We start from the raw sequence: 11146 nt of genomic DNA, 5'->3' as shown, positions 1-11146 counted from the left end.
ATGGATCAGTATCATATTTTGGAGGTTATCGGGGAAGGGTGATTAAGCCGAGTGTACAAAGGCCGCAGGAAGTTTAGTGGCTAGGTGAGCGCTGCATGTGCGCCACAATGTCAGAAATGCTAAGCCTTGTTTGCCACTTTGAACTGAATTTCATGGGCATTTTTATGATTGTTTACCCCCCTAAATATGAAACACCATCGCATCAAGTCCATGTAAGTCAAATTATAATTATATTGCTTGTCTAACAGACATTTCTTCCTAGATGATGGACCATCACCTTCAACTCAACCTTGCCAAAACTGAACTGCTTTTGATTCCAGTAAACCCATCGTTTCATCACAATTTCACCATCAAGTTAGGCACATCAACCATAACTCCTTCAAAAACAGCTAGAAGCCTTGGAGTTATGATTGATGATCAGTTGACTTTCTCAGACCACATTGCTAAAACTGTCCGATCCAGCAGATTTGCTTTATTCAACATCAAGAAGATCAGGCCCTTTCTTTCGGAACATGCTGCACAACTCCTTGTTCAAGCTCTTGTTCTGTCCAGGCTGGACTATTGCAATGCCCTCTTGGCAGGTCTTCCAGCCAATTCCATCAAACCTTTACAATTAATTCAGAACGCGGCAGCAAGATTAATTTTTAATGAGCCAAAAAGAATACACGTCACACCTCTGTTTATCAACTTGCACTGGCTTCCAATAGCTGCTCGCATAAAATTCAAGGCATTGATGTTTGCCTACAAAACTACCACTGGCTCTGCACCCATTTACCTACATTTGTTACTTCAGACTTATGTGCCCTCTAGAAGCTTGCATTCTGCAAGTGAACGTCGCTTGATTGTGCCATCCCAAAGAAGCACAAAGTCACTTTTACGGACTTTTAAATTAAATGTTCCCTCCTGGTGGAATGACCTCCCTAATTGGAGCAGCTGAGTCCTTAGCCATCTTCAAGAATCGGCTTAAAAAACATCTCTTCCATCTTTATTTAACCCTCTAACTTTAACACTCACTATTCTATTTCTATTCTTAAAAAAAAAAATCTAACTACCTTTCTAATCTTTTTGTATTCTATTTTCTTTTCATTTATTATGCAATTGTATGTGTGTGTGTATATGTGTAAAGACCTCTAACACTAGCTTGCTCTATTCTTTTTTTATTCTATCTGTTTTCTTTTTATTTATTATATTATTTATAATCCCATGCTACGTGTACTGTGTTAACCTAACTGAGACTTGTTATAGCACTTATATATCATTGCTCTTTTTGTTGTTTTTGATTGCTTCCACTGTCCTTTTGGATAATGGCGTCTGCTAAATGAATAAATGTAAATGTAAATTTCATTTGGGAGAAAAAAAGATTGTCTGTAAAGTAATCAGAATCAAACATTCTAGAGTCTCGTGGTATCCAATACATTTGAATAAGTGACTTGACTCTGAATACAAAACAAGAAATAAATAAATATAATAGTAACTGACTTTATGAAAGACAGAGTTCCTCTCTGTTTGAGTAACAAACCATTTTATTTTCTAGGTCGTGGCTCTGAAGTTCATTCCCAAAGTTGACCCCTCGGAGAAGGACCTGCGCAGTTTGAAAAGAGAGATTGAAATCATGAGGGGGTTTAAGCATCCCAACATAGTGCTGCTTTTAGACAGCTTTGAGACAGAGAGGGAGGTATGATTGTCATGATCTACTCCCAAGTCATGTTACATTTGCCACTGTTGAATCTCTGTTCTATAACCTGGTGCTTCCAGTATAACGGCTTGTCGAAATGAAATATAGCTCCCAGGGATCACAATTTTCACATTCAAATCTCTATGGAATAATTCTCGTTGGCAAAATGTAGTTTATGTTTAGACGTTAGGATATTGGCATCGGCACAAATGCACTAACCTTGGGACTTTGATCTTCCCATAAAGTGTGTAACTGAAAAAAAAAATATTGGTGAGAACAGTTAAAAAAAAAAAAAAAAAACTGAATTTGTGTCAGAGGAATAATTAGAGCATGTATTCCTCTGGCAGGTGGTAGTGGTAACTGAGTATGCAGAGGGTGAGCTGTTTCAGATCCTGGAGGATGATGGGAGTTTATCTGAAAATCAGGTACACACTGTTTTACAGTAACTGAAAGCTCAACGAATTAGATTTTTATCATTCCTAAATACAGAATTGATTAATTCTGGTGTGTTATGCTGGAGTTATCTAGGACCTGGTTAACATTTAATATCTTGCTACATGTTATAAACTAACAATATAAACACTGATGCCTATAAAAGTTAAAATATGTCATGCAAATTTGAATAAACATAATATTTAGCCTAGAGTAAAGGCATTTCTGAAAAATGCATATAGTTCATCACTTATATTTCTTTGATTTGATGATATGCTTGATTTTTTTGCTGCTCTTACCTCCTAACAGGGACACACCCCCTTGCTAACCTGTTATTTATATCTTGTGTAAGTGTGTGAAATAGCCTGCCAGCTTGTTTCTGCCCTGTATTATCTGCACTCCCATCGCATTTTACACCGTGACATGAAACCACAAAACATCCTGCTGGGAAAAGGAGGAGTAGTAAAGCTCTGTGACTTTGGGTTGGTGTTGCCAATTGGTGCAAGTTCAAACTACTTAGTGCTTCCCACAGGTTTGGAACATACTTGCGGTGGTAGCCAGATGGAAAATCCTCCTGTTACACGCGCCACAAAAATGGTCTACTACATGTGACGGATAACAAATAATGTGTGATTTCACGGCTCTAGACTAACTTTTTGCATTGGTGCGTCTAAGACAAAAGTTAGGTGCACCCAAATTTTCGACCGCATCACATTTAACACTGCAGTTTACAAGTTAACTTTTTTTTTTTTTCGTTTCCATATAGGCAATATTGACTTGTAAATGATTAACTAACAGTCTGGACTATAGAAATGTTCTTTATTTGAAGCACAATTCTACAAGAAAGGTAACTTACTGAAAAAGTGTTGGTGCTTAAAGTGCTTGACTGAGCTGAAATTTAAACTTAAAACATCTCAAGATAAATGAAATAAAAATCAAATCTAAATTAAGTGTTTTAAGGGCTTCAAACTGAACATCTCATGGCTCAGTGTCTTATGGACTATCCTCCACTGCAGTCACATGCCCCTCGGATGGCCAACTCCTGTAGTTTGTCCTTCTTGATCTTTGGCCTTGGCTAAACCAGCTGGCCACACTCTCTAGCATCAAAATCCTCCAGACTTGGCCCCTCTACACCGATTCTGATCAGATCTTCCACTGTGTCTGAATGAAGGGATGCTCTGCCTGATTTCAATAGCTAAACAGTCCCTAAACAGCTTATACTACTGTTTCAGCTATTAAAATAGTTCAATTTTGTATGTAATACATACAAAACTTTTTTATTAAGTTAATTTAGTAAAACATTTGGAGCATTGTTTGTTAAATATAAGTTTAATTTATAAGTTTAATGAACAAGCGGCCAGCGGCAGACAGTGAGCCTATGTTTGATCAATTTAGCCTAAAAATGGCGATGGATTCTAGTATTTGAGGAAGCTTATCTTGGCATGTGTGAATTAAAGCAGAGTGGATACATCATTTTAATCCTAATGTAATCTCTAAAAGCATAGTGAAGTTATATTCTCTTGACTCCTCACAGATTTGCTCGTGCCATGAGTGTGTCCACCTTGGTGTTGACCTCTATTAAAGGGACAACTCTCTACATGTCTCTGGAATTAGTGGAAGAGAAACCTTGTGACCACTCGGCTGACCTTTGGTCCCTGGGCTGCATCCTCTATGAGCTCCACACGGGGGCGCCTCCGTTCTACACCAACTCCATCTTTCAGCTGGTGCAGCTTATAGTGAGTGATCCAGTGAAATGGCCAGACAATATGAGCCAAGACTGTCTGGTACAGAGAAGTTTGCTTTCCACATGAACGCCTCAGACTCTGTTTAAACCTTTTTTGATTGATCAAAAAAATTTGATTTAGTGTTGGCACAGAGATCCAAAAAAGTAGAAGTGTTACATTATGTCAGTTTGTGCTGGTTTTGGTAATGTTAAGTGATGTATAGTATATATTACACAATTTAAAATCCTTTACTTTAATTGTTCTGTCTGTTGTTTCTCTTAATGTAGAGTTTTCTGAAGAGACTGCTGATGAAAGACCCAGAGAAGAGGTTGTCATGGCCCGACCTGCTTCATCACCCTTTTGTTAAAGATGGAGTTTTGAGTGAGGACTGCTTAGTATTTTATTTATGGCAATGTTTTTAGAATTACTGTTATAGTTTTTATCGATATTGTGAATTGGCATTTATTTTGATATTTTCAGTTTTTATTTTAATTTGAGTTAATATTAGTTTAAATCTTTTATATTGCTATGTGCTTTTGTTATCTTTTACAGTATGTCCTTTTTAATATTACTATTTAGGTTTAATTTATTTTTATTTTGGTTCCGTTTCTATTTTTTCTTTTAGTTAGTAATTTTAGTGCTTCAACTTAAACTAAACAAAAATTACAAATGTTGCTTTGGCCACTAACTGAAATAAAGTTTTTCATCTAATGTATAGATTCGATTTGATTTCAGCTTTATTTTAATTAACAACATTTTTTAATAGTTTTAGTTAACAGTAATAATGCTGATTTATGGGAGAGATTCAGTCCTCTAAAAAGTGAAATAGCCTATATGAAAATCTGTAAACACCTATGCAAACATACAAATTAAAAATAACTAATAAAATATTAAACAACTTTTACATAGATTTTACATAATCTATATCAGTCCTTCATCGCAGAATGATGTGGTTTAGATCATACCGTTTGCTTTGACAGCGGTGTCAGATGAGGGTTCGAGCAACCCTCTGACAGTCCTACCCACCCCGGACCTACAGGCCCTGAAACACCAGCAGGCTGCACAGAAGACAACGGCATGCGGTGGAGAGGGCAAACTACTGAGCAAAGCTAGAGAGCTATGGGAGAAAGAGAAGATTTACAGACGGGTAAATAACAGCACACATAAACAAAGATGTGCTTCTTCGGTAAGACAGCTTCTGCTGGAGGAGCCCCAAACACTGGCCACTCATTGGGCAGCACCTTTTCAGTGCATCAAAATTCATCTCAGCCAGCAACCAATCAGCATCAAGCAAATGACAACAGTGTTACCAGGTAGTATTTCCATCTAGAAACTGAATTGGAAAACCTGCGGGCCTCAACTTAAAAAAGGTTATATTAACAATGCTGCCGTGAGAGTGAAAATTATGTTTTGACCAGTGTGAAAGAATGAATAATATAATAAAACCAAATGTAGAGGACTAAAATAGTCAAAAAGCTGTTTAAAACAAGGATAAATGGTTTTGTGAAGTATTATATTACTAAAAGCTAAATGCACATTGTACATATATCCTGTTGAAATAGCAATTTTAAAATAACTCTAAATGGCCCTTAAGCATGTTTCTGTTTCATAAGAGGACCAGAAAAACGTATCACATGTATATTTGAAATATTTTATATTGATTTGTAAATATGAATTTGTTTTGTGCTTTACTCAATTGAATGAATTTGGTATATTGTTTATTGAATGTTGAATCTGTGTCTGCCATGCAACATGCTGATATGGCAATAAATACTGTAATACAGCAACAACATCCCCATGTACACTTTTATTTTTAGAGTGCGCTCAGCTCCACATAAAGGCCAGATCAGTAGAGACTTTGAGAGGGAGTTCCCTTCGGTTGAAGTGGGACCCCGGCAAATTCTGAAGCATCCTGAACATGCACGGACCAGTCTGGCTTCTGTCAGGGTGGACAGTGACCTTGTTATTGTGATCATTTTTGGATTTAATTGCAGGAAACTGCTAATATGAGAACTGTCACATGTTTCTTCCACTAAATTTAACATTAAGAAACAAGATGTCGATGGTGATTATGACTGGCAATGATTGATTGAATTAAGTGATCAGGGCCATGTAAACACTTCCATCCTTCAGAAGTTAAAAACCAGGTTGCTTGTAACCAAAAACCAGGTAACGTTCAGTTAAATGTCACAACATTTGAACTTGGTAAGTGGGTGTGATTTGGTGTTTTAAGACTCCCTGATCTGTCTAGCTATTGGTCAGGAAGGGTGAAGAGGCCCCTTCAGTTCTACAGCCACTGAAGATCCTCAGGAACATTGTTCAGAACTGTCAGTCTGGTGATGCTGAAACACTGGGCAGAGAGCTGGAACTCCCTCATCTACTGTTCAACCTGAACATTCCAGATCTAATGCAGGTCAGAAAATGCAGAGACAGTATTTTTTTTAAATGAATATATATGTTCTATTTATATGATTATTAAGTAATTTTTCTTATGTAATTGTATTAAAATAGTTAATTATTAATTGTGAATGAAAATGTAACATTTAAGAGAGATGATTTCCTTGTAATGATTTCAGTTAATCTATGGGAGCTCATACTTGATTTCTGACTGGTTTTTATTTGATAAAGGACTCACAGGTGAGTTGTTATTGGGAGATCTGATGAATGTTCTCATAATGTACCTGGAAAAGAGCCCGGGCTGGGAGATAAAAGGGAGGAGGTATGGATTTATGAATTGTTATTAATGTACACTTAACGTATACCCCCCCGCCCCCCAAACAAAAATTCAAGTAAAAAAAATTTTAATGAAAGACTATTTGGTGTTAATTGGATGACTCTTTGTTAAGCTGTTGTTATCCCAACTGCTGCTGGGCTTTTAGTGAAATTTTTATATAAAATAAAATATTATTTCTCATCAGAGCTGAGGATCTCTGTCAGCAATTTATATCGGTATTTCTCTGTCGAGACCCAAAGCGTTCAGCGGTAAGTGTCTCTAGCTGAAATATAATTTCTTTCTAGTTTGCATCAAATGCACTTGATGAAGAACTAAATGAAGTACTGAAATCATAGGATGTCTGGTTTCATTTGCATTACAGTTGTGATTTTGTGGTCTCTCCCACAGCTTTTGGCAACAGCGGTCTTAACCTTGTTCACTCACTGTGGTATATCTGTGAATGTCAGTATGGAAAGGCTTACAGCCTTTTTGGGGAATATTTTGACAGACACAGCAGAGGTACGGTTTCATAATTTATACTGTGAATAAGGTTAACTCTGTTTGGAGTAATTAATGTCACTGATGTGATGAAATCCAGTGTAGTCATTCCCTATTCTCTTTCTCTCTTTTTCTTTTCCTCTCCCCCTCCCACCATCTGTCTGCTCTGTCTCTCTCTCGCTGTATAGGCACATAACCCCTTACCTGCAGGTTGGGGTTTGTGTGATGGCCTTCTGTCACTGATTCTCCACAGACTATCTGAGGTAATTCCTCTCAGATTAATTCTCCTAAAATAATTAGACAAAAAGATAATCGGTTTGGCTGATTAATTGGGTTTCGATTATTTAATATTGAATCTATAATAAATGGCACCAGTTGAAGTCTCAGCTGAATAGCATCCAACAACATTATTTACATAAAGTTACTGAACTTTTTTATATATATATATAGTCTAATATATATACAGTACATAACACATAAATATATTACAAAATGTTATTATTATTGATCAAATACGACTATTACATCTCCATATTTTTTTTGTTGTAATATAATTATCATTTAATTGTTAGTAGTTATTTAGTAAAGTCATAAATTAGCAATTAAAATCAGCTGGTCATATTGTTATGGGACACTTAAACATAATCTGGATCACTAAAAAGCACTGTTGGTCATCTGTTGTGTTAAAGTCGCCATAAAATTGAATTAGATATATATATTTGTTTCTGTATTGTCCATTACATCCCAACTGATTATCAAAAAAGAAAAAAATGTAGGGAAGGGACACAGTTTTTTTCATTGGTTGTGGATTGAGCTCACTGAATGTGGCTATGAATGTAGCTTCACCTTAAATTACGAGGACAAATTTAAAAAAGAAACATTTTAGCGTTTCACTCTAAGATCAATAATATGCATATACAAAATAGTTAGGGTGATTTTTTTTATGTTGTGCTGACTTTAAAGTGCTGCCTAATTGCCTTTTTTTCTTCACTGATGAAAGTGTGAGAGCAGCTCAATGCTCGACTTTCAGGACCCTTGAAAGCCCACTGCTTGTGGGCTAAAGTGAACACCACACTGGAAAACACAACACCACAGAGTTGCCTTTTTTCTCCGAATTGTACTCAACATCAAGATAACTTTTATTTATTTCTATATTGCAGCTTTAATGTACTAGTAATTTAATAACATATTTATCTGTTTTTTTTCTCACAGGTCTGTTTGTGTTTCTCTCTCTCGCTTTATTGGTTTTCTCCAGCGATTTGTATAACTGTGTGGCTCTCCTGTCAGATATCTCCACAAACTGCTCCTCTGCCCTCAGCCACCAATTGGTTAGCTTCAAACATTGCCTTTAAGTCTTACTAATGGTAACACTTAAAACCAGTCATAAGTGTTTTTTCTCAATTTAGATTTATACATCATCTGAGAGCTGAATAAATAAGCTTTCCATTGATGTATGGTTTATTAGAATAGGAAAATATTGGGCCTAGACAAAAATCTAGAATCTGAGGGTGCAAAAAATCTAAGTACTGAGAAAATGTACTTTAAAGTTGTACAAATTAAGTTCTTAGCTATGCATATTACTAATCAAAAATTACATTTTAATATATTTACAGTAGCAAATTTACAAAATATCTTCATGGAACATGATCCTTACTTAATATCCTTATGATTTTTGACATAAAGAAAAATCAATAATTTTGACCCATACAATGTATTTTTGGCTATTGCTACAAATATACCACAGCAACTGGTTTTGTGGTCCAGGGTCACCTATTAGTGTTTATTTGAAGTGCATTTCTTACAGGTTTACAGTATATTTCTCTTTTTATAGTGCTGCGTTGCTTGAGTGCGGTATTTTCTGAAGTGACTTCTCAAAAGTAAGCAGCCTATCAGTGATGAGCTGTCAACTTCTCTGCATCCCCTTCTCTCTGGAGTTACCCCTAGAAAAACTTCTTTCTGTTCTCAGATCGTATCAAAGCTCAAATGTTGTGGCTGGTTTAGTTCAGGTATGGTTTTATTAAATTTTAAGTATTTCAGACGGCTGATGTGCCGGTCCATTGGAATATTGGAAATGTAATTATTGTCTTTTGTATTTTTTTGCTGACTTGTCTTCTTGTTCAGATGATTCAAACTCTTCCCATTGCCCTAGTGGTGCTTCCGCTGTGTCTTCTGAATCGTCTACTGCTATCTGACCTGCAGCACACCGCTCCATGCCTTATCACTGCAGCCCAGGCCTGCTCTTTCCTCCCTTACAGCACAGAATACTCAGACAATAGAGTAGACCACACTCAGAATCAACTTAACCACTTAGGGAATGGTGTGGAGCAATTTAAGAGCAATGGAATCGCAAAGAAAACCAAGACAGGTCATATCAAAGGTGACATCAAATCAAAGAAGAGGTTAGAGTGGGTCAAAGCCAATGTAGATGCATCTAAGGAAAAAATGATTCTATAAAGACTCAATATCCAAAAACAAAACTGAGAAAATCTGAGACGCCCAACCAAAAACCAAAATACATCCAAAGAACATCATGGACCATCTAAGATATGAAATAGAGCAGCAGAGCAGTTGTATAGAGGAGCTCATGGACAGTTTGGAAATCCATGGCAGTTCTGTAGGGCTTCTCCAATATCTCCCATCTCAGCAAGGGTGCTACATCAGCTGGCTTAAAGACAGTCTGGAGGAGTTAAGAAGTTGTGATGACCCCAAGGTCTCCACGGCTAAAATTTGATCCTCACCAGAAGAGGTCAGAACAGCAGGTTCCCTGTTGGCTGTTTTGCTACAAAGTGAACGTTTCAGTGGGTGCGCAGTGGAACTCCTTATCCTTCTCTCCCAACTAACACGTCATCTCACCCATCAGTCTTCCTTCTTTCCTCCTGCCAAAACCACCCGACTGCTGTTTGCATTGCACCACTGAGATGATGGAATCCGAGCGACCTGCTGTGTCTTACTGGGCCACCTGGGCTTAGGGGTCAGGCAGGTCATCGGTGAACCAAGTTTGACTTATTCCAGGACCTGTTAGGTTGCTAGTGCGATCCTGCTCCATCCGTTCGTAGGGCAGCTTGCAAGGCTGTGGGAAACTGGCTGAGTGTAATGGGAAAAACTGATCTAACTATTTCCAATAAAGGTTTCAAGTATACGACTGACATTAATGCCTTGTCGGTACAAGAAAAATTGAAGAGGACACCAGCAATGGAAGGCATCAGTCATAGTGAGAGAGACGAATGGATGGAGCTGGCCATAGGAGCTGCTCGTCCCCTCGTGTCTCTGCTGTCAGATGCTGATAATGTCATTCGACAGCACTGCTGTGGGGCCTTGGGTAACCTGGCTGCTTTTGGTGGAGGAGATGGAGCACTTTTCAGTGCAGATGCTCCAGGCTTGATTCTCCAAACTGCCTGTAATGATTCCCATCATGCAGTGCGGCGAGCGGCTGTGGCTACCTGCGTGTGTTTAGCCAGCAAAACACATTACTGCAGGTAAGAGCAGTGTGAATCAGTTTTGCATAATATATTTAGATGTTTCGCATATATATATATATATATGCAAAGAGTGCTGTTCTTGTTAAATTGTATTTAAACACTGAAAAAGAAAAATTAATATCGAGCTGATTTTGTGCTATCTTGCATCATTTTGACAATTGTGCAAAAAAATATGAAAGACAGACAAAGCTGATTAAAAAAAAATCCTTACTGTCATTTTCACATTTTTCCCTTCCTTTCCTGAAGGCTCTGAGGTTTCTAGATGCAGGAAGAAAACTCTGTGGCACATACCAAAGCTCTTTATTTCAGAGGGATTATCAATGGCTTGTCAGCAAGTTGGACAAGTCGTTTGAAGGAAAAACATAAACATCAGCCTCATAGTTTGTGTGTAAGAGAGAGGATGTAATTTCACATTATTTAAATATGGATTGCTGGCTGCTTCTGTGGCTGGGAAAGCTTTCTTTTTGTCTGAATTTATTTTGATCTGTGAGTTTGACAGAAATTGTGTTTTTGAGAAAATGGCAGTACCTCAAAAACATTGTATCTTACATTTAAATTTAGGCTACATTTAATGTACGGTTTTTTTTAATGTTTTTTTATTCAGCTGCAAATGTTTGCATTTTTG

General features: G+C 37.2%; 1 pseudogene; it reads left to right on the top strand.

The window, feature by feature from the left end:
• Positions 1-11146, top strand: LOC132130872 (serine/threonine-protein kinase 36-like; annotated as a pseudogene).

Source organism: Carassius carassius, chromosome 4 (genome assembly GCF_963082965.1).
Source record: "Carassius carassius chromosome 4, fCarCar2.1, whole genome shotgun sequence".
NCBI classification, from domain to species: domain Eukaryota; kingdom Metazoa; phylum Chordata; class Actinopteri; order Cypriniformes; family Cyprinidae; genus Carassius; species Carassius carassius.
Note: the sequence above shows the minus strand (reverse complement) of the source record. Positions and strands in the feature narration are given on the sequence as shown.